This window comes from Poecilia formosa, unplaced genomic scaffold (assembly GCF_000485575.1).
Source record: "Poecilia formosa unplaced genomic scaffold, Poecilia_formosa-5.1.2 Scaffold5, whole genome shotgun sequence".
NCBI classification, from domain to species: domain Eukaryota; kingdom Metazoa; phylum Chordata; class Actinopteri; order Cyprinodontiformes; family Poeciliidae; genus Poecilia; species Poecilia formosa.
In genome coordinates this window covers 604,728-630,269 of record NW_006799944.1, presented here as the reverse complement: position 1 = coordinate 630,269, position 25,542 = coordinate 604,728, and the positions used below count along the sequence as shown (strand labels likewise).

The 25,542-nt window shown below is 40.1% G+C and overlaps 1 long non-coding RNA gene across 1 annotated transcript in view; it reads right to left on the bottom strand.

Annotated features, from left to right (window-relative positions):
- Positions 1-25,542, bottom strand: part of LOC107837412 (uncharacterized) — a 45,430-nt gene that overhangs the window by 6,703 nt on the left and 13,185 nt on the right. The gene's annotated exons all lie outside the window — the stretch shown is intronic.

The window sequence follows — 25,542 nt, the reverse complement described above, 5'->3', positions numbered from 1 at the left end:
TTTCAGTGCTTTATGCCCCCCTGGAAACACTTTCAGCTTAGGTGGGCAGCTTTGCTTGCAGTTGTGCCATATTCCTTCCATTTTCATACAATGGGTTGAACTTCTCCAAAGCTTGACCTGTTTGTCTTCACGCTGCTGTTTGTTCACCAATGTTCTCTAACAAACCTCTGAGGGCTTCATACTGACAGTCTTTTTAGCTGACTTCAGAGAGTTTTCTTTATTGTTTTTCTTTATAAAAAAAAAGCTTTAAAGATATATATTATCTTATTTCCACTCCATAATTATCCACTGCTTTGTGTTGGTCTGTCACAAAAAAAAATCTAAATTATATACTTTCTACTAAAGATAGTAGTTGTGATGTGAGAAGTATAAAAAAGTTCCATAAGTATTAATTTTTTTGCTAAGCATTACATATTTGTGTGTGTGTGCAAAATTACCCTTTTTAGGCATACTTTTATATGCACCAGAGACTTTAAATGATTGAATAACATAAAAAAAAACTTTTTACCTTTATAATATTCCACTGAAGAATATGGAAGAGGAATATCTAAAGAAAAAAGTAGCGCACTCATAACCATCAACTTTGTTTTTAAATGAAAGATTGAAAATTACATTTCACTTCTCGAGCGTTAGAATGAAAACGTAATATAAAAATAAGACATTTCCTTTTATTATTCTCTCAAAAGGGCTATTATCTGGTAAAGGTGAATGCATCCCAAGAAAGAAAAGCAACTATCATTCATCTTCTGCAATGCATGGCTGTAAATTATGGCATTATCTGCACTGCCACAGAAAAGAAAGGCAGAGATGAAGAGGGGGTGTTGAAAATAAAGAAAGTGATGTTGGGTGAAAAAAAAAAGACAAAACTCCTCAACATGCACACACCCTTCAGTCAACAAAGATTAGGCTCGGCCTCATCCGGTGGGGCCTGTCAGATTTATTTCCAGCATCAAGGAACTCTTCCCCTCTCTTCCAGTCCATCTCCATCAGAGCTCTGCCTGAGCTGCTGTGTGGCCAGAGCTGCTGTGGATGGAGGCTCGGGGTAGAAACTGGAGGAGGTGTGTCTGTACATTCACGAGGATGTTTTGGGAGGAGGCAGTAAAAAAAAAAAAAAGCCGAGGTAGTTGCCAGGGCACACAGGGCCCCGTGGCATTCTGCGATGTCTGGGTTCCTGGCGTGCTCTGGGAGCACCAGTCACCAGCGGAGGTGAAAAGCAGTGTCACCATGATGAAAAGGGGCTTCCTCCCCCCCACCACCAATCCGTCTTCAGATCTGTGAGAAAATAATGAAAAAGACAGACGGATACGGGGAGACGGCGAAGGAGAGAGTTTTAGGGAGCGTAAAATCGCTCTCACTGTAGTTCATGTCAATATGTCTCGCATTTGAAATCCTTATTATAAATTGGGGTGTGGAAAAAGAAAGGGGGATGTGTTTTCATTGTTCAGGGACATGTGCTGTCTCACACACACACTGCTCCCCTTGCCCAGACGCCTGTGCCACACCACCTACCTCTGTCGTTCTGCAATGTGTAACCTAGCAACTATTTAATTAAAATAGCATCAGCAAGGATAGAGGCTTTTTCCCTCCTCCCTTGCAAGGATTTTCTCCAATCTCAATACTTCTCAGCGCAACATGAATCAAAAGTGACGCTGTGTCTGCCACTATATTGTGCCCCCCTTCCTTTGTTTCTGCGTTTGTGGCGGTTTCCACAAAACTGACTTTCTTTGCTGACGGACAAAACGCGTTTGAGTGACATGTAAAGTGGAAAAAAAGTGTACTGAAAACATCAATGTCTTTATCAATAAATGTATTTTTAATCTTGCTATTGACATGGAATTTAGAGCAGACACCAGTAAAATGCCAAGATTTCCAACACATAAAAATAAATCAAAACAAAGTTCACAAATTATATGTAAGGTGGAAGAACAGGTGGAACATGTATTATAAAAATTATATATCTAAAAATAAAAAACACATTATAGACACATTTCTATACTTGTGCATGTTTCAGTGAGCTGTCAAAATGTACATGTACTTTTAGAAGGAGAACAAAATAATCAAGAAGCTTGTTCAAAGCAGAGCTCCACTTGCAATGAAGTTCAGAAAGACCAGGATTCATAAGCTACAGTTCTTGCATGAAAACACTAAACAATGCATTCAACCACAATGTTGACTGTGAGCACTTGCTGCACAAAGACTCCACTGCAGAAGGAAAAGCATTTCGAAGCTGCCTTAAAGTCTGCTGCTGAACATTTGAACATTAAGCTCTTGAAGTACTGGTCAAAAATAGTCTGGTCAAAAGAAAGTATCAAAAAGAAAAAACACATACAACAGTAAAGTTTGGAGATGGGAACGTCATACAGTCGGACTGTCTTTAGCAATACGGTACTGCAGTACCTCATTAAATTGAATTGAGGATAAATGTACTGGGTTATTCTTAATCAGAGGCCTTAGATGAACTATCAAAGGATGATTTTTTTTTTTTTTGCTCAAGACACTGATACAAATAAACAGGCAATCACAGAGGAAGAAAACTGCTGGAATGGCTACAGCAATCATCCCAATTGAAAATTGATGGAAAGAATTCATGATCAAATAGCATTGAAAATTTGAAGAGAGTTTGTGCTGAAGAATGGGTCCAAATCATGCCTGGACTAAGCGTGCGAACACTTCCTCCGTTCATTAATCCTCCTCAATCTAACATGACCAAAAAAGGTTTAAAAAAAAAATCACTGTGTGTCACTTACTTAGTCCCTCTGCCATTTATATAATTTCTTTGTAGGTCTGAATTAATTGGGTTGTGGAGTGATATCTAGTATTATTTTTTACTAGTAGCCCTATTAGAATGAATTTCATGTGTTCAGCACTCGTTTTTACCTCCGTATGTAGGTTGATGCTAAATGCCAGACCTTACTCTACAACAGACTTGCAGAAACAGGGCCGTCGACCTCTGTCCTTCAGAATACTCAGTCAGAAATGACAAAACGCCTCCCCTTTATGCTTTTCTCCTCCTACTCCTCTTGCTATTTGTCTACCCCCCTCATGGCTGCATTTTTTTCTTCTTTGTATGGCAAAACACAGCACCTCCTGTTCCGACCTGAAAGGAGTTGCCTCTCACCATGCTCTACATGTGTGCCAGGCTCGGGCAACGCGGAGCAATTAGAGGAAATGTGAAGCAGCTCTACATGTCAGCGTATGCCACACTCACTGCCACTCAAACTGCATCTATGGGAAGCAAACAATGGAACAATGTTCTAGTTTATGGCTGTCAAAACAGAAGGCCCTGGCTGCTGTTTCTCTTACGCCTTTCGCTAGACCCCGTCGGTACCCTAATGTGTCACACAGAGTGGGGAAGTTAGCTGTTCTTTTCTTGATTTTCTGTAATGTCACATTGCGCCATTGTGCAAGTCCAAAGAAGTATACACATAGAACCTTTTTTATTGCTCTTCGTATGAGGAACTCTGTCAAACAGCGACGCAGTGAAAGTCATGGTAAATGGATGATTCAACATTCAAATGGGTACATTACAGGGTTCACCTCTGTCTCAGGCACCTTCATGCTTTCTACCAAAAGAATTTCACATTCCCGCCTCTTATAGCCCTCTCACCTTCGTTTCTCATTGTCTCCATTCCCTCTGCAGACATCACATTTCAAACACAGACATTTAATGCCAGCAAAAAAGAAAGAGAGTTAGAAAATGTAAAATGGATCCAATCACATAAAAGCTTCTGTCTAATAGTCACTCAGAAAATCACTCTCCACCCAATTTGAGAGGGTACTGCCACAAGACCCTTCCTGGTGTGATCTTTTCAATAAAATGTATCAGTGATGGAAAATCCTCTTGATTTGAATATATTCAAAAGTTGAGCATGAGTCTGACGTCTGTTGCATTGGAAGCTAAGCAGATCTGCATGCAGTCACATTTTAATTTTAAATATTTTTTTTTAACTGTTGCTTTTTTTATTCTGTTACTTAATATTAAACTACATGATGCACCAGTGAAATAGTCAGAGTTCTGCATCTTTCCATTTTTTTTTTGTTGCTTTATCTTTATTGCCTTTGAAAAAAAAAAAAAAAGAAAATCAGATTTTATTTTCTGATTCACCAAGACTGTTATGCATCAGCTTAGGAACATATGCTTTAATACATAAAGTGTCATTTATTTTTATTCTTTCAGTTTCTTTTGGAATAAAAACTGCTCTCTATAAAAAGTTTTTAAAATAAATTAAACCTACAGCACGTGTGTTCTACTTTATGTGTCACAGTAATTGAGGAAAAAAATTGGAATTCGTCAAAAGCAGAATAGACAAGTCAGACGTAAATGAAAACTGCCTGATTGGTACATCCCTACTTAAAAATCTTCGTTTTACGCTCTTATAATAAAGACAATACCATATAAATTATTGTTAACACAAATTTAGTAAACGTATATCACTGAACAATGCAAACTAAAAATAAAAAAAAATTATCTTTTGTTATTTTTAAGAAAATTTCCATATAACACCTATTTGAATTACTTCTGTATTCTCCTTTGAGTTATAGTCCATATAGCTTATGTAAATCTTTGAGAATGTGTGTTCACACAGTGATTTGCATAATGGCACATGATTTTGACAGAGAGAGGGACCCCTTGACATTTTTATAATGGCACTTTACAGGGTGGACAAGGTTGGGGGCAGGGCGGAGAATGCAAGGCAGTACTTGTGGAACCACATATAGGGAGGGACCTGTGTGGTGTGTCTTCCAGCCAAGAAGCGAGACAGTCACCCACGGTAAGCTGCGGTTTTAAGAGAATCAGATTTCATATTGGGATTTATTTGGTGAACATGGACGTAATTGCATGTCTGAGTTCATTGGAAACATGAATTAATTGCTCTTTTCTTCAAATCTAATTTCAAATTTACTTTTTTATCACGTTGCAATCACTGACTCCCCGCCCCTCTAGGGGTAAGAGTTGGCCTCTCCCAGATTTGCACATCTACACCATACCTCAGTGTCAGTCAGGAGAAAAGCATCTCCACCGTATGATGCTGTTTCATCATTGGGATTGTGTGTTCAGGGTTATGTCAAGGTTTTCTGCCCTACAACAGAGTACCTTTTTTCCACATTTATGCATCCTACATGGCCTTCATGGACGTCTTATGGCTTATTTTCAACAATGACTTTCTCTTTGCCACTTCACTATAGGGGATACATTTGTAGAGTGCAGAATTGACAGTTTTCATGTTAACAGATTCTCCCAAACGAGCTGTGGATCTCTACAATTCTCATCATTGTTACTTTTTTCATTAATGCCCTTTGCAGAATTGTCAGTTTAGGGATATGGTTATGTCTTGGTTGGTTTGCAACTGTGCCGTCTTGCTCCCACTTCTGGATGAAGACTCAAATGATGCTCTGTGAGATGTTGAAACATTTTTGTGACCTGCCTGGTGCATTCCTTGACCTTCATGAGGCTGTTTATTCACTGCTGTTCTCAAATCACTATTGAGGTTAAATTACAGTCAGTACACTGAATTTAATTAGGAGTAATATAATAGGGGTTTGAATACAAATGTGTATCATGCTTTTATGTGCAAAAACATTTGAAAACTATGTATTTCTTTACCTCCTACTTTACCTTCACATTTATCATCTGCTTTGTGTTGGACTTTATATAAAATCCTTAAATGTACATTATAGTTTGTGGTTGTAATGAGGCAAAATGTAGTACATTTCTTGAGGTATGAGCATTTTCTCCATTTCGTCAACAAAATAATTTCCCCCACTCTGAGAATTTTTTATTTTATTTTATTTATCAATTACTAAAAATATGTGTTTTGGTGAAGGAGGTCAGTCAAATAAAATCCAGGAAACGTGGTTCTTGTCAACACCAGTGGCATTGGAAGAGTCTCGAGTCGCAGACTGGGGTGTGCATGGCAGACCCAGTCGTCTGTGGGAGAGGCTACCAGCAAATTAAAAGGTCACAGACTTTGATGGCTCTCCCTTTTTACTCTGACACACTCCCTTATGTCTTGTCTGAGAGGCACATGCAACAATGGCATTATTTTAGCTTGCCCAAACAGCTTAGACAATACTGCAGCCTAAGGCCATATGCTGTGCCTGAGGCCGTCCAAAAGTCCCCCCACGTTTGTGTCCGTGGGAACAAGAGGTAGACTGAAAGGGCTGTCTGGAAATCACTCCCCTAACATGTCGTGAAGGAAGTTTTTTTTTTTTTTTTGCTGCACGGGTGAAGCAAGATGGCTGATAAACACCAGTCAATACATGGCATGCCTTGAGAAAAATCACATCGGCAAGACAGGTTATAGTTGGAGAAGCAAAGTAAAACAAAACTGATTAATTATGTCATTGTTTATTGGAATTTCTAAAACATATATTGAAACTATGGTTCATTCATGGTGTTTTTTGTTTTTTTTTCTTTTTTGCCAGTTATAATTTGACCTCAATTAAAGGAGGATTCAAAATCTGAGCTTTTGTATCCTTGAAATCAGTACAAATTTCTTGTTGATGTATCCACTGTTTTTTGCACTCTTGAATCCACTCTCTAGTCACACATCTGTCTCGCTCCATGCTTCAAATCCCCGTCATACTGACATGCATACACGCTCAGGCACAAGCAGACACTTCATTAAAATGCATAAAGAGTCTCACTCGCACACTTACACACACCTGACACATGCATTAATTAGCACACAAGAAACAAGCTAGCCTCTCCATTCACACCCTGAGCCTCTTTCATTAGCATGACAGTGGCTAGCGGCGGCCGGGGGCCCGTCGACTGCAAGGTTCTCTCCTTGGGGCCCCTGATTAAAAGGAGAATCCCTTGGATGATTCCTTTCATCGCTGCACCCATGCAGAGAGTCTTGGATGATCCTCGATCTGCAAACTGTCAAGTGTACCTGCTTCTATGGGCTGGTCTCTCTTTGAGTCACTGCTCCATCTCTCCATGCACCATCCTTCCTCCTCTCACTCGGACACCCACTACAGTCTGCTTTCTTCCATCCGAATGTAATTGTCACCTCACTTCCTAATTCTCAGCGAGGCCATTTGGGCTTTCCTTTCAGGGATTCTAACATATGTATGCAAAAGAGGAGGCCTAGCTGGTGTCGGCCCTTGTTCTGCTCCTAGATACAGATCACACAACTCTTGGATTCACAATGACGGCCCTAGGTGACCAACAGAACAGAGCTGGTTCAATGAAAGCTCATTTCACTGTACTTAGAAACCACCTTTCTCTCTTTTCAGCACACGGGGATCTTAGCACCCTCACACCTGACGTACAGGGTGGCTATCATCTCAGGCCTTTCCCACCGGGTCTCCTCCATCCAGCCTGGATTTCAAGGCAAAACGTCTCATTAGCTGTGGTCCTTGAAAGAAGGGCACTCCATTTTAAATTCAGTTACACATTCCCTTTGAGTGGGACTGGAAGGCAAAGAGGAAGGCTGATAGTGGAGAGAACCAAGGCATGGAGATGATCTCAATCGAAGGCTGGGGCCTTGGACCCCGAAGGGAGGGATAGCAGAGAGGGCTGTGAGGTGTGCTGGGGCAGCCATAATTTTACACCATCATAACCTCTAAGGACTGTAGATTTATGCTAATGGCAGTTTCAGAAAGAAGGTCTGCAGAAACTAGATTTGGAGCTTCACTAAAGGGTGTGTAGTTTGAAGTCCATCTTTAGTCTACGTTTGCCTTAGACTTCTAATGTTTACAGTTTTGGATTGGTCACACACCTCAGTCTCTCTCGTTGACTCTAGGCCTTCCACGTTTATTCGCACACCGGGTACAAATTAGCTAAAATACTTTAAAATAAATGTATATTTCATTTCAAAGGTTTTATCTAACCCAGTTAATTTAATCTTTCATTTGTGTAATGTTATTCAGTAGGGAAAACAAATTTAATGTTGAGAAATGTCTTTTTTTTATTTTTTATTTTTTTTAGCAAAATCACCAGTGGCACAGTTTTTCATATAACTAATGATCCGATCCCCCTTTAAATAAATGAAACAAAACCATTTTTTATTTATACATTACTTTTTTTTTAAGTAATCAGTGAGTTTGGGAACTTTTAATTGGCAGTAAATTATTTATTGTTTACCTGAGGGATGTATACGACATAAGGTATAAATATGACATGAAACTGATGTGTGGAATCATAGAACCAGTGTTTGGGAGTGCAAAAACAAAAACTTTTTATCTTTTTATCACCACAAACATAAAAATTTGGAGTTTGAACTTCAACCAGAACTGTGTGGTTCGGTCGGATGAGATCAGGATTTTGCTTTTTGGCAGCAAGCATTCCAGCTTGGTTTGATATAAAACACAGGATGAATATTTGGAAAAACTCTTTGTCCTTACTGTTAAGTGCAGTGAAGTATCTGTGATGCTGTTGGCCTTTTAATCCTTCAAATCCCATGAGAACTTTGCTGGTATACATGATAGACTTTTTAAAATACCAGGACTTTTTAGATGAAAATCTGGTTCTACCAGACAACTGAAAGTGATTATTGGTTTCGTATATTATCAGGCTAATGATCCAAAATATTTGGCCAGTATAGGAATAACTGACCAGACACACTATTGCATTATTCATGGCACGCTCAGTTGCCACTGGATGACTCATGAATTTGCAGGAACTAGATTGATGGTGCCAAAAGAAATGGCCACAGATCCCTCCTTCCATGTGATCCAATCTTGTAAAATTTGATAAAAGACAAAATATCATCCTTTTGGCAAAATCATTGTACGTAGCACTAACAGCAGCGATGTCAGTAATTGTCAGTTATTTTATTGCAAAATACTTTTTTTTTAATTACACGGGATGAATTACCTTCTACCCATTTATTCCTGCAGGGTTGCAAAGAGGCCTATCATGGGTGGTCATCTTGTGATGGCAGGATCCATACTGAACAGGTTGCCAGAATAAAATTGAGACACACAAGATAAGCAACCATGCATACACACTATACTGCCTTCGCCATATGAAATGCTACTAGACAGTATAGCTAAACTCTTCCTTATATCAACACACACACACACATGCACACGCTCATACCTACTGTCAATTTTTGATCCATTATCTCCACAAACCCACCCCTCAAACTAATCATTTTAAGTATTTTTCCAAAATTTTTATCACAAAAGAAAACCTTAAATCATTTATTCATCTTTATTGGGGATGATTTTAAGTGAGGCAGGTATTCCAGTAGAAATCACAGTGAACTCTAGTCAGCAAAATCTTTTTTTAAATATTCTCACACCAATCCAGGTGCAGAAGATTTAACAAATGTTTTTCTTTCTTTCCCGGTGGGCTGAGAGCTCAGATTGGTGTCTTTCTGGGCTCCGCGGCTGACCAGTAGTGCTCTTTGAGATCCAGCCCCATGAAGGAAATGCCTCCTGAAGAAGCTTGTGGTGCACACACCACATACAGCACCAGTCTCCACTAATGATGGCTGCACGGCAGCGGCTACATGCAGCAGGGGGGCAAGCTGACAGACTCTTAACGAGGAAATTTCATAGAGAGACAGGGTCAGTGGTGTCAGAGCCGAGCAGATTTCGGACCATACTACATTACACGCAGATGAAGAAAATCCCATCATGTGCCCCTTCAGCTAGAGCGGAACTCATAATTAGGATTAGATGAAATCATCAAAACTCGTCCGGGTTGCTGGACCCCTGCTGGCTTTTACAGTTAATAGCCAACAACCAGCAATACAAAGGATGCAGCGTGATAAGAATCGATTGGCACTGAGCTTTCTCTGATTTCTCATTCTGAACCATCGATTAGGACAACTATTGATCAGTTTCTTTTGCTGTGTTACTTTGCAACCATGGACCAAGATGAGATCAGTAATGGAGGGTGGCACCATGGTGAGGTAGAGGGCAGATGATGGACATATGTCATGTGGGTCATTCCTTTAGCTTTCCTCAAAATGTAATCAGAAACCTAGACACACCTTCATTGTAATAAACCAGATCAATCAATAAGGACACACTGATGGAATTAATAAGAAAACATGTCAATATGGTTGTGTTTGACCAACAGAGGTCAATAATAGAGTTTTTAAGAAAGAAGAATCTCCATATCAAATGCCAACTAACTTGTTTTTGTCACGTTTCTTAGTATTTGTAATCCTTCATTATTCTGTTATTAAAAGAAGAGTGGAAGAGTGCACAGGCCTTTTGAGAAAGCGAACACACTTTCAGTAGAACTATTCAGAGGAGTTATTTTAAGAATGTTCAGTTTGAACAATTTAAAGCTTAATTTAGGTGATAGCAAGGCATTTCCCATCTGATACCAGGGATCAGCGAGCGGTCCCGAACACAGCACTTTTTAAATGATCCATATCGGATGTCCTTAATAACACTCAGCTCATAATAGCGTTTGTCCTCTTGCCTGTCATGATGGCACCCCTTGTGAGATGTGTGTCCAGGTGTCAGTTTTTAACAATCACTGCCCACTTTGAAGTGTATTGCTTGCAAAACTGTGTTGCAGTTCATGTAAATTATTTTGTTGATTAAATCTGTGTTTTGCTCTTTAGGGTCTAAACCTGCACACACGCGACTTTGTGCATGATTAGCTTTGATGACAGAAACATCCCGTGTTTCCGTCACCCTGCGTCACATGATTTCCGTGCCCCTGTGGTGCAAAGTTACTCATGTCAGGATGCCGCCTCACATCCATTGGTCAAGTGCAATTTCACTGCCTCCCATCGGGGCTGAATTGAGCATTAAGGGTGTCTATTTGACATCTGGCTTTTCTATAAGTATGCTCCACATCGTATATTTCCCAGCTTTTGCTCAGCCAATCTAGATAAGGCCAAACATTATGCAGTTTATTTAATTTTCTGGCAAGAAAGAACTCTTCACCTGCAGTCGCTGTTATAAATTTGTGAAAGTGGGCATACTCACATATAATGCCTGTCAAAAGTCAATTTCTTCCTCCGTAAGCCATTTCTCATCGCCGCAAATTGAACTGTGCCACACAGATTCGGAGTGTAAAAGGAGTCGCGCACGAGGGTGGGGAAAGCCAGGAAGAACCTGCTGGTGCAGCGAGCAGAGGGGAGGGGGGGTATTCGTGCCCTACGGCATACTGCAGGGGCTAAAACGTTCCTCCACATCTACGCAGGCAGCGAAGAGTCTGGAGGCATACATGGGATTACACCCTGTGTTATTGCCCTAGGCTGTCGCCAGGAGAGGCCCTCACACGTACCAGAGAGCCACACGTAAAATATATTGCACCTTGCAAATCTTAAACATTATGCGCAAATTGTAAAAGTGTGTAAATTCAGTTGTGTGTGTGTGTTTGTTTTTTTTGTTTTTTTTTTTTTTTCCAACTGAATCAGGAAGAAGTATCCACCTGCTATAGGTTTCTTTACATAGTTAATAAAAAACTTGATATATGAGCATTTTTTCCTGAGGCTGGCAGCAGGTGACTAAATGAGAGAAAATCTCAGAGGAACAATGAGGTTGTCAGCTTTAAGGAGCTTTATTTTTATCCCAAGAACACTGATACAAAGTTGAAACAGCTACTTAAATATTGTGAAATCAATCAAGTGTCAAATTTCGTACAGTTGCTTGAATGTGCGATACAAGAAGAAAGCCTCTTTCCTCGCTGTGCTACAGACCCCAAGGTGACATATTTTCCTCCTTCAACCACAGCGAGATGCATCGCTTGCGTACACACCGGCAGGTTCTGGTTGGCGAACAAATGAAAGTATCTTCTTAACACTGTGCAGGAGGACCCAGGGGGTGTTCTCCACTCTCGGCTAAGCACACAATCCTCCCCAGTCAAGCCCACTCGTACTTGCACCGACACACAGCCATTTGCGCTACATATTCAAGGAAAAACTCTGCCGGTAAGAACCGAAAGGTCACACGAGAACTACAATGTGCTCCACTTACAGGTTCGGCGTGGAGAAAATTGATTTCTATCTTTTAAGCATATTAATCATTCAAATTTTCTGCTACTGACAATAAGAATAAAATCTCACATGTGGTTTAGTTTTTTGTTGTTTTTTTTTAGCTGTGATTTTAGGCAGTGGTAAGTATTAGAAATAAATCCTCTTTTTTTCTTTTTGGTTTCAGTTAGTTTATGTCTCACCTTTCACCTTCCGATGTATTCTCATCGCAGCTCAAAGAAAGATATAAAAGGAAATGTCAGAAACATTTCTCTTACTCTTTCAACCCTTGTGCCCATTAACAGTTAGTGCTCAGAGTAATTGTGATTTGAATGTAACCCCAAATCTGTTTAATGATCCATAGAGGGAGCACAGGTAAAGTGCTTTTAACGAGAGGGCCCTTATTTTACCAGCCGCAGAGGAGCAGAGAGGAGTCGAGCTGCTATTTCACATCCAGCTTCAAAGCGGCGCTTCAAATTGTGCCGACGAGACTTCATTTCCTCTTATCTGAGTGTGTATAGGTCCTCCACAGTGAGAGTGCACCGAGTGAAAATGTGAGGGGACGGCGGGTGAAGATGTATAGAGCACACAGCGCCACAGACAGTCAGGAAGACTCAAATTAAATGAATATGAGAAATGGGGGAAATTGTTAGACATTACAGTGGCATGCTCATAAACGTGGGTCTACAGTTATGTCCTCCTCCAGACAGACCTGAGAGATACTTTATAGCAATGAAAAGGTCTATGATATTCATTTTCCTGCGACTTTGCATGCAATACACAGACTCTATATCATAACTACCATGGGTTAGGGCTTCACTTGAAATTTTTTTTGCACTTTTCACAGGGTGTTTTTTTATTTATTTATTTATTTATTTATTTTCAGATTATTAAACAATTGTCAATATCAGACCAAGACAACAGATAAATAAAAACAAGATGTTTTCAAATGCTTTTTTGATTTTTTTTTGTCGTGTTTTTCTTTGGGTTTTTTTTTTTTTTTTTTTTTGACAAAAGGCTATCAGGGTCATCTTGGGCCTATGTGAGAAAGTAATCACTTAAATCATGAGTCATTTCAGAAAGATGAGTTTATTGTGACTGTCCTTAAGGAGAACTGGTCTGACAACATAAAGTAGACTATAAGATCTCAAATCTAACAGGTTTATTCAACAATGAAATTAGAAACAAAGTCATTCTAGTATATCAGTCTGGAATTGTTTCAAGGTTCTTTTTGAAGATTTGGGATGCAAGAAAACCACAATCAGTGCAATTATCCATAAATGGTGAAATAGGGTTAGGGTTCCCTAATGTGAAATACTAGGAACAGTGTGGAGATCAAGTAGAGAGTATGTGGCAAAGTAGTTTTTTTTTTTTGTTTTTGTTTTTTTTTTGTTTGTTTGTTTGTTTTTTGTTTTTTTTACATCCTTCATTCCTAGATTTAGGCCACAAGCCACTGGGAGCAGTGTTCCCCTTGAAGCTGCTGGCTGGAACCTAAGATCAACCCAACCCAGAGAGAAAGCAGCAAGCTGTTTCAGGAACCTGTGCAGTGCATGCACCATGTGGCGTGGCTGTTGTCCACAATGCAGTTGTCCTGGGTTTGATTCCCGGTTTGGGGCCCATCTGCTGCTCTTCTCCCTATTTTCCGTCAATTTAGAGTTGGATATGAACTGCTTAGTCATGTGCAAGACCACTTCGGGAACCATAAGATAAGGCCCAGCACAACATGCACCACGAGCAGGAGGAAGTGGGTAATATCAAGTCCTTTCAATGGAGATGGGAGCAAAAGAGTCTAAGATCTACCAAACTTGAAGGCTCTGCAAGCATTCCGTGCAACAGCGAACAAGAACCAAGCTTGTGTTGGAAGTCCCAGTCAAATGAAACACCATGGGCAGTTGTGAATGATAGTGCAAAGATCCTCCGGGACTTCCAGTTCCAGATTGATAAGAAAAAGGATGGTGTTGGACAAAGTAGACAAGAGGGCAGTACCGTCAGACTTAATTCCACATGATAGCAACGTCAAAAAGATGGAGTGTGAGAATTCAATCCATACAGGCAGAGTGAGATGCCACAGAAATTTCTCTCAACAGTACGCTCCCAAACCCAAGTCAAATGACATTTAGCCTGCAGAAATAATCAACCAAACATCTTTTCTGGCAGAGGGTAAAGATGTACTTAATGATTTACAGCAGTCTAACTAACTCTGGATCGGCGCAGAAGGCTGACTGACAATATAGTGTTTTGTGCTGTTTTGGAGCTGTGACATAACATATTTAAAAAGCATTGCTTCATTTGGTTAGTTGAACTAACCAAATGAAACTAACCAAACTAACATTTGGTTAGTTTAACTAACCAAATGTTGTGCATTTCTCACTTGAAATGCACAAATATATTCAATTAATAGCCAGCAGGCAGTAAATCCAAGTCCTGATGACAAACTATTAATTGAGTTGAAAGTTTCTCACTGAGAAAAAATAATCACTTGGCAATTGGAAGGTTGTAAGCCAACCTTCCAGATTAATCTCCCATGTTGATGCCTCCCAGGACAAGGCGCAGAACTCCAAGTTTATTTCCAGCTTACATATTGGTGTATGGTTGTGGTGTGAGTGCAAGTGGATCAATGAGACTCTTGTGTAAAAGCCCTCTGTCGTAAGGATTACAAGAAAAAGCACTACGGAAGTTAATGTACCATATCACACAATATGTTAGAAAACAAAAAACTACAAACACTGTAATTCAGCCATATGGAGTAGAAAGACATTTGTTAGTTTTGTAATGTTTAACACGTGTTAGCCCTCTTGTAATTAAAAAGAACCAAATTACTCCAATGATTTAGATCTGCCATTTCGATAAAAAAAAAAGTGCATCACTTGGTGCAGTGTATTTACACACCTGCCTCAGTCCGCTGCTCTTTCATAGCCCAGTAATATAAAACCTGGGAAACTGAAGGTATCTTGAATGCCCTCCCCCCCAATACAATAACACATCCCGGACTGGAAAACTACAGTTGGAAAGCTTTGAGGTTGGACTGAATGAATGAAAAAAAGACAAAATGTCACCAATTCCATCTCTGAAGATTTCAGATAGAGTCTGACAATGAAGGCACATCAAAGGGAAATGCAGACCCCAAAGCCTTCAAAAGGCACTGTGAGCATATGCGGGGTTATTAAATACATGAATATTGACAGGGTTTTTCCTATTTCAGGTGAAGAGAATCTCAGCTATATCTCCTCAGATCCAACAAGAGCTAAGAGAAGGCAAGCGCAGTCAGGGCGCTCTCTTCCTCCTCCCAGCCATTCACAGCAGACCTAATTGACAAGCAAAACCCTCCAACGGTTCGCCGCCCACCCACCCCCCTATCCTCTGCACGCCTCCCCGCCGCCAACTTTGCCCACTGGACCGAGATGTTGCTGAGCCAATCAGGAGAGGTTTTGTTTGCTGAACTCCGGTACGTCCTTCAGCACTTTGGCCCCATTCATCTCGCCAAACAATCCCCCTAAGAATTTAACTGGTGGGCAAACACACAGTACATGGGTAATGATGGGGGCACCTTGGCTGTCGGTGTGAATATTTACCCTGTCATCAAAGGAGGGGCATGCATATAAATCTACGCCTGCCCTCCCAAGTTCAGGTTCAGGGTTTGGAAGTGCGGGAGTCGAAGCGAGAAAGACAGCGAGTGAATATTCCACAGATCTAAGAGCCTATGGAACGTGATGGAGCTTTAAACATATGGAGCATGATGGGAAATTAGCTTGGTTTGTAACTCCACAAGCACACAGAGGTTGCTCAAAATGTCAGATGCATGAATAAATACATTTGAAAAACAAAATGGCATCCACCCACGCAGCGGGGCTAGTCGATTGTAGGTGTGTGGAAATACTGCGGTTCATCTTAAGCACCCAGCTCGGTTTTTCGTTTCTTACATCCAAAGGTTTTGTGCCCTGCTCCCCGCAATGAAATTGAAACAAAGTTTGCTTCCTGAGTTCTGCAGAAAGCTGCGACCTTTTCCGCAATATTCTATTCTGTTGTTTAACACCCGATAAACAATCCCCATTCCATTGTTCAACACCTGATAAACTCAATTCGTGAGGGGCCAGGAAACAATTCTGCTAAAGAGAGAGGCAAGAAAATAGCTGCAATCAGCCAGCAGATTGCAGTGTTTCGTCTGCAATTTGGAAGAGTGGAAAGATTCCATCTGGCCAGTTTTGCAGCTGATATGCTACTGGTAATATGTTCAGCCTAGGTAAACTTACGATGGGCTGAATGGATGTTTTATTGAAACTTGTGTGTATAGCAGCCAGGAGCTTGCTTGGTCTACTGGAAGGAAACAAACATTCCATTTTATTTTCTTTTTCCTTCATGTGTAAAAGTTAAAGTATCTGCCATTTTTTATTCCCCATCAACCTTGAGCAAATCACTTTCCGTAAGTGTAGACTTGCAGCTGCTTTTTAAAGAAAAGCACAAACTACATACACAGTGTTACTGAATAGGAAAATATAACCTCTTCAAGTGGCAACATGTTTAAGGTCCAAGTATTTCATCTCAGTGATTTTATTTTATTGAGATTATCTTGAAAACATAAAAGAGCAATCCAAAATCTATAGAAGAGAAAATAACCTCACTTTTTTTATCTGCTCTTCATGATGCAGTCCTGCTTCTAGTGTTGATTCTCCACAAGTAGTGCAAACAAATGCTTCCTTTCACACTTATTGGCACCCTTATTAAAGATGTGACATTTCTAAAACCAAGTTTGCAATTGCAATCTCAGAATGAAATATTTTAAAAGTTCCTGCCTACAAATGAAGCATCACTGGCAACATAAGCCTCTCAACTACTGAGGACAGAACTCTAAATAACCACTAATAGTCACTATTATTAACTAATACAAAAAAAATGCTAATAACAAAAGCAATTTTGAAATTTGCATTTCACGTTTTTAAGCTGATCAAGGCATCTATTCGTAATCCGTGACCTTCTGTTTCCCTGGGTCATAAAAAATTCTAAAACATTTTACTTAGGTGTAAATGTGAGAGTTTGTGGTGCATACAGTCTTATAATGGCTCTGAAATACACGTGTTGTTTTTTGATGCAGTCTGCCTCTGAATAGTGCATGTGTATTGGGATGAAGTGTGTGGAGTTTACAGTGTACTGCTGTATCAGGACAGGGTGTCTTTTCACTTGATGCCACTATTTCTTTTAGTTTTAGTTATTTATTTCCTATGGCAGTGAGTGGTCTCAAGTGTTCATATAAGTATCAGCCAAAAATATTTAAGAAGTTGGTCACTTATAGTTTAAAAAATCCAGAATTTCAAGGTGAGTGAATATATATCAGAGCAGAATCTTAGCTCGGCACGAATAATGATACTAATGTGTCATTACTAGGATGTTTAAGTTGCAGTTGAATCATTTTTGAAGCAGTGGTGCACATGTGCCACAACACTGATGTGAAATTTTTCAACACGCTGAAAAACAACTGTGGCAGCCTGGCTTATCTGCTGAGCAAATTATGTGTGTTACATCATGAAGTGTGTGGTAAAATGATCGAAGTGTGTATTTTTTTCTATGTCACGGTGCGTACCTACGGCGTTGAATAGACACGGACTGGGCGTATCAATTATATATATGGAAGGCATTGTATGTGGGATGTTTTGTGTTGTATTTGTCAGCGTTGGGGTTGGAGGACCTTTTGTTCCCATCATTTCTTAAAGCTAAACAACCTCACAGTACTCTCAGATCAATAAAGCTCTTGTTGCACATTACTCTACATGCCCATGCCGCTGGAAAACTAGACTTCTGAGAAGCCATCGGAGACCCAAAAAGACACAAGCAGGATTACATTAAAAAGGATGACCTTATTATAGGCAGGAATGGGTGTTGCACAGTTAGTTTTGTTTTTTTTCCTTGCATGAAGACAGAGAAAAGGGGTGATAATGGCAGCATGATATGTTTTATTTATTCATTTTGAGGATATGCAGTTATTATTCAATAGATGAGTGTGTTGGCTTGAAATGACAGCCCATGTCAATAAGAGACAGACGTAAATGCACGTCTGCTCGGTGCGGAGAAATGAAGTGAAGGAAAGGGAGGGATTTGTGTTAAAGCTGTGAAACCGTACTGCTGTTTAAACACAAATTAGCAAAAATCTGCTGAAATACATGGAATATTAGCAACGGAGCCTTTCTTAGATTTTTGTCGAATCCTTGTCTAGTTTGGCTATGAGCTGTACAGAACACCAGATCTATCAAGTAATTAATTTACTTCTTCTTCTATATTCTGCAATTAGTGGACTCGTTATTATTAGTAGTATATTTTGTTGCTTCATTTTATTTCATTTTTAGAAATATATATTTTACATATCGTGTCTCTTAGCATAAAAACATACAAATAAAATCAGAAAGTGGAAAGTATTGTCAACATGTAAAATCCCTCTTTTTTTAGACTAACACTAACCTGTGGAAGTGTGCAGTCACTGAAACATCTTTCTTCCTCTGTCTGTCTCTCTCTCTTTCTCTCACACATACACACACAAATACACGCACACTCACACACACAAACAAAGCCTTTTGTACCATCTTCCACACCAGCACTTCTCTAGGGGCCAATACTGTGCTGCAAAGCCCTTTAGAGGGGCAGCAAGCCGGAAAATGACCCCATGCTGTCACCGCTCGCCTCAGCCCCGCCTGGTTACGCCCGTTTCCCAAGGACCCACCGAGGGTCCAATGCCCCCAGGCCTCCCTCTCACACCACTCTACCTCCTGGGGCCAAACGTTAACAGGGGCTCCTCGCTGCGGACAATGGCTGCCGGGAGACGTGGGAAAGAAATGTCACAAGGCTCTCTGACAAGCAGAGTTCGACCCCCTGACCTTGAGGGCTGGTCCCACTGGGCCTCTTTATGTAAACACGGGCTTTCCAAAGAAAAGCATACCCTGTGTTAATCAGATTCATAACCCATGTGAGAAAATACCAAAGAAGTTGAGGTGTGAACTGGAGGTTTGAACTGGTGGCGACTTCTTCACTAAGGTTAGCAAAAAGAAAAAAAAAAAAAAAAAGAGAAACTACAGCTGCTTATTTCCTTTCTCTGTTTTGTACGTTAAAAAGAGTTTAATAGCTTGGTTCAACAGAACTTCAAATTATTTAGTCGGATTTTCTTAAATAGTATCTTTTCAATCAATGTTAAAGTCCTGAAGAGCGCCCTTATAAAGTTCAGCACCTAACGTACTCAAAGGACTTCTATTTGAGGTCTCAGCTGCCTTGTAAACAGTCCTGGTCATTTAACCTCCGACCTTCTGACTTCTCAATCTGTCCAACACCCTCTCCATATGGGACAAGTAGGTCAAATGACGATACCACGGGCCATTCTGCGCCGTAAGCAGGGAGGGGTTGGACACGGGCCTGGTGGCTGTGTTGTGTTAAGGGAGCAATTTGTTGTAGAATATGGGCTAACAAGGAGAACTGGATGACTCATTGTCATTGAGTTAACCACAGAGTCACAAGCTTTCAGTGGTTTTGGATTAAAATCTGAGCGGTGTCTTGGGTCAGTCCATTCTGTTACATTAATATTGTTATTTTATGTCTTTGTAAATAATATGGTCAAATTTATTGTAAAGTTCTGCAAGAAATTATTCTTCAGTCGCCTCAAGTGATGACCAGCACCTGAATAAATTATTTATCATATTGATTTGTTTGTACATGAGTCACATAATCTTAGTAATGGGTAGTAAAGCGTCTGGTCACCCTATTTACCACTTCCTAATCTACTTCCTAAAGACTGTTGACAAGGTCCTGTTGATGACCCCTCGTTGGTATTAGAGCCCATGAAAAAGGTCAGACCATTGTGGCCACCAGGGGCCAGAGTTCACAAACCAAACAGCCTGACCTCATTCCCAGGAGACTCTAGCTGATGGACTCCCCCCGCTAGTTAGTGGAGATCATTATTAACTAGCGCTCAACAAGTGACAGATTGATGGTTATGGATTGGATGGACTGAGGTGCTGACCTAACCTAAAACAAGTGACATACATAAATATTTTTTCAGGTATGCATTAAAATATAATAGTGGGGGAAAGCAGCATCTCAAAGAAAAAAAGGCTACCAAATATCCTTAGCTTAATTAATTATTATTATTATTATTATTGAATTAGGTCTTGGGGCAAAGAAAGAATGAGGCTACATTCAGTTCATTGTATAGTTATACACTTCATATATAATTCCTGTTTTTTTTACTATTTGTACTGTGAAGTGCTTTGTGACTGCAGTCTAAGAAAGGTGCTATGTTAATAACATTTTCTTACCATATTACAACATATGCCGTCTTTTAGTTTAAAAAGATGTTAGTTTTCAATAACAGAAGATATATTCAAAGTAGAAAATAATCTATGCATTTTTATTGTGTCCGCTCCTACATTGATTTTTTTTTTTTTTTTCCGGCAAAAAAATGCATACCTAAGTCGTCAAACTATTGTATATGTATTTAGGGGTTTTGTTATTAAATTATGGGAATAAATCCTCAGATCTCACATCAAATAAAATCTAATATTACACCTTTATATTACACCTTAATTCCATTTATTGTGGTTCAGATTTCCATTTGTATTTGCTTCCATATTATTATGAATGTTTATTTTTTAAAACAACAGGCTATATGTACAATACCGTGTAATATTTAAATTATTAGTTATTAAAGTGGGTGTGAAAAGTCCTTAAAGTTGAGATAAATTTATGTAAAGGTTTGTATAAAGTGTCCCTTGGCAGATGGTTTCATTTTATACACAAAGAAGTCAAGTATGAAACAACTAAATCTACAAAAATACAAAAATGGTCAAAAATGACCAGCACTGCTATTGTTGTCATCATTGTCCTCGGCTCCACACGACATTTGTATCTCGTAAGTGTTGTGATCCATCAGTTGTTTGACTCAAAAATAGTCTGTCGTAGCATCAAGTCAGTAAAGAAAATTATACAGGATTATCATATTTATACATAAAAGATGAGCATACATAATTTATGCATCAATTTCACATGCGCAAAGAGGTTTTTGTTAAAAACAGCACCACTTCATTTAGGTTTCCTCATCGAATCGAAAGTATCTGAACTTTATGACAGATTGGTACCTGCAATTCCAGCCGAATTCGCTTCATCATTAAGACCATCGCTGCCACAACAGCTGGGTGTAAACTGTAAACCTGCAAAACCTACTGTATACAAGCATACATGAGACGCCGAGCTGTCCCCCATGTCTCCTTGCAGCCCTCGTGATCGTAAATCTGCTTGCATGTCCAATGATCGTTTATGAGCGCTTTACATGAAAATCATTCTCACAAACAACGCCCTTCAGCTTGTAATGAAAGCCAAGCATCAAAGTTAAAGATCAATGTCACGACAGGGATTGCTTGCAGGTTTAGCGATGTAAAGAGCGTCACAGAGGGATCTATAGCAGCATGCTTTGATCTGGTGCGGTAGATGCATTTTTATCCTACGTGCAAAACATTTTATTGGATGTCTCAGAACACAAGTGTCAAGTCCAACACTCCGAAGATTTATCGATGTAAAACCAAAAGCCAGTTGAAACAAACTGAATTCCCAGACTGGGACGTGCATTCAGTCCGTATTGGAGGTCAAGGGGTTAAATGGCTGAGGTCATTCAGGCTTGAATCAGTGTCTAGGGAACTCTCAGATCAATCTAAAGCTGTTGAACATGTGGATGGAAGAAGAACACGCATCAGATGGGATGATTGGTCTCTGATCAATGGTTCAGATGCTGCTGGAGTTTATTTATCCAAAAAGAGACTAATGGATTTGTCAGCTCGATGAAGCAATATTCTGAATAATGAACTATATCACATAACTAATAAAAGATTTCTGACTAATTTGAATTCAGCCACATTTTTAATGCACAGGAAACCAGCAAAAATATACTTTGCTTGCAGATTCTACCAACCCTCTCCTCATTTTTTTTTTGGGCTAAAATATTCAATTTCAGCTCATGTGTATTGAAGGATCTCTTTCCCAAAAGTTGAAACTTTTCATCTAATTAATCTGGGTATTTTTTGAACAGATTTTTTTTTCTTTATAAAACAATTCTTTCATCTAACTGAGAGAAATTCCAGCAAAAATATGAAAATATTCAGGCTGTGCCAGTAGGTGGCAATAATTCTCATTTTCAACGTCAATCAATTGCATCAGTTTTTTTTTTTTTTACAATCAGAATAAAAACAAAGGCATGTTTAAAAGTTTTTTTTTCTGGTTGAAAATGCCATAAGCACATTGATAAGGAAAAAAAATTACTTGACAAGATATGGCAATGCTTTGACAAATCAAGTAATTTTCAGTCAAATCAAAATGATTGTCTTAGTTCTGATCAGTGAACGTACCATACTAAAGTAACGTCATGCTGCCAATCAGTTTTGTCTGTCTTTGGCTGTGTTTTTCAGTGGAAATTAGAGTCAGTGTTCATTATTTCAGTGCTGCTTTGAAATAAAGTCAGAGGAAGCGCAAAACTGTAAGAAGGTACTTCAAAGGAAACTGTTTTTTTTGGCAGATCACTCAGTGAAAAGCAGCAACACACAAATCGGACAGCAACAAGACTGAAAGGAGGACATTAAGTTGTCATCATTTGGTTGACATTAAAGTGGATGTAAATCATTTTTGGCTTTACGTCTTTTTTATGTTTCCTAAAATGAGTATTGTCAGGTCAAAACTTTACAAAAAAAAAAAAGAAAAATGGGGACTAGAAATGATTCACTAACGTCTGACTTGGCTCATCTCATTTTAAAAATACACATATATTTTTCGTAAACATACTAACCTTTCGTCTTCACAGCTATGTAAAGCATATTCCCCGATTTGCTTTATAGCAATTTCCTACCATTGTCTTTGTTATTATAAGGGTTGTCTAGACAACACCACCAAACCATAATGTTTAATACAGCCACATTTATTCCAATTGATCTGCCTCCCACAAATCTTAACTGCCTGGTGTCGATCTGTTTCTTGGATCAGGCCCAGCCCCGACTGCGCTCAGGCAGGTAAGAGCTCAGATAAGCACCCCACTCCCTGGCCTGGGCCACAGATGAAAACACGTCTCCCCTTTTTACCACTTTCATCTTTGGCCAACATTCCACCCAAGCATACCCTATGGCTCCTTGCCCCCTGCGTCCTCTTATCCCTTTTCCTCCTCCAGCCTCTGTCATGCAGGGGACCAAGAATGGCATGCAGGGACAAACTTGAGACCTTGCAAAAAGAGAGGAAAAAACCCCCCAAAAAAACAGGAGGGGGAAGGACGTTGAGAGGTGGGGATGGTGGAGAAGAAAGGAGTTGTGAAGAAAAAGAGAAATGCACATTGTACTTTTCAAATGGATGGGAAATGATTCGCTAGGATTTGCTGACAATTATACGGTGGGGTTTAATCAATTCGGACCATTCACAGCGTGGAGAGGGCTGATCCCCCAGTACAAAGGAACAGACCGTGGGAGGGCGGTACCTAAGAAAGCTCTGGCCTGGTGTAAGTAACATGAGGCAACACTCCCCTCCCCACACATTGCACTGCAGCATATGGCTCCTCTCTGAACTTATTAGCTAGCGGATTAAGGCCAATCGCACAGACCCAAGGGCCTGTGGCTGCCTCTGCTGCACCCTCCCTTGCTCCCCCTCGCCCCCAGGAATGAAGCTGAGTGACAGGGAGCATTGTGTTGGGCACCTGAATTGCCACACCTCTCACTTACCCTGTCATACAGTGCAGTTTGATGAGGTTATTTGCTAGGAGGAACTGAATCCAACCACTAGCCCTAGAGTCACAGAACAAACCACACAGAGCCAATCAGTCAGTCTCTAATGTTGCATTAAAGCAGGTCCCATCAAGAATTTTCACATCTTTACACCCCATAAGAAAAATTTTACTCATTTTAATGACCCTCTCACAAGTCTGCCTCCAAATTAGTAAGCTGCTCAGCTATGGAGAGGATTGTAAGCACCTGAATGTGAACACACAGATTAGGCCTGTAGATATGATGTCTAATTACCATCTCATTGCAACTCGACATGCAAGCTCGACATGAGTGCCGACGTGCTGGGAGAAAAAGGTCCATTTGACAGAGGTTGATTATAGGTCCATTATGCACAAAGTACTTAGAGATGGGCTGAGAGTAGGAATTAAGAGCTTGATGGCTACTGTGAGGGGACCTGGACTGGAGAACAGCGGTGCAGCAGTCAACAGGGTCTTGGGTTTACAGGAGGCCACGGCTAGGGGGAGGGTGTACAGTAGTTTCTGCTCTTGTTGATTGGTCATCTAGAGAGATCTGACAAAAGAAGAGGCCCCTACTTAAGTCCTCATTTGATCTGGAAAGTGGCAGGTGATCCTCTGAATCTTTTTGTGTCAGCTCACAGGGGTCAGATGACCCAGAGTGACTTGTCTTACCTGGCACCCATCAAAGCTCCTCATTTGGAGCACATGGTGAATCAGTCTCGGGTATCCACCCCTCTGAGAGCTCCACCTGGCCATAGGGTAAAGAGGTGAGCTCCACAGTGAAGCAGCAGGGGTGTTGGATCCCAGCTTTACTAATCCTATCCTACATACTGCGAGGGGTTGAAGAACCCAGGGGTCAGAGATGGGAGCAGAGAATCTACATCTTTGTGGCTGGACAGGATTAGAGGACCTTTTGGTCCTCGTGATTGAGGCGTCACGCCTGGAGATCACAAATGTATTGGTGGAACTAACTGAAGAACCAACATTTGGTGGGATTGTGAGGATGCGAGACTTACACTGTCAACGATCTTTAACGTGCATCTTTAGTTTATTGTTTGTACACTTGCTTTAAAGTGCAGCTCTTGTTGAGAAATAAGCGTTGAAGTTGAAGAAGTAGAAGAAATCCGACATTTCCAGACAGGTCTTGTACTCCTTATTCTGACACTCGTTATGTGTTGCTTGTTGTTACTGGATTTCAAGGAGATTGCCTGTCTTGAGAGCCGATGATTGATGGTCTTTCACATCTTTGGCTGTTGAAACCACTACATCTCGCATAAAAAAACCCAAGACACAAACAGTGATACTGCAGGTCAAATTTTGGAGAGGAAAACACATACTCTGCAGGAAATTCATCAACATAGATCTTAAAGAGCATCCTGATAGTCAAGTAATTTTCTTAGTTCATGTTAACCCACATCAGGCCAATCAACACTTCTGCACCAATTCTGACACTCTCTCACCTCTCACAACACCTTGAAAGCACAGCTTCACTTATCAAATGCTTTTCTCATAACAGAATTAGTCACAGCACAGCCAAGGCATTCTCAATAGGGCGTACATCCTGGCTAAACACAACGCGCTGGTTAAAGGTTATAGGGAGATAATATGTTACCTGCAGTTGAAAACTCTGACAGCGTCTTTAATTAGAACGAAATTAGATTAGTTGGTCCATGTGATCCATGTTGAAAGTCTGCCAAAGACATTACTTCTACAATCCTAAAAACTCTAATTTAAAAAATCTCATCATGTTGGTGAGCTCTTGCAGATATATATATATATATGTGTGTGTGTGTGTGTGTGTGTGTGTGTGTGGGTGTGTGTGTGTGTGTGTGTACACCAAGGATTTACAATTAAGCCCAAAATTATTCATACCCCTTGCTTAATTAGCTATAAAGTAATGTTTTAATTTTA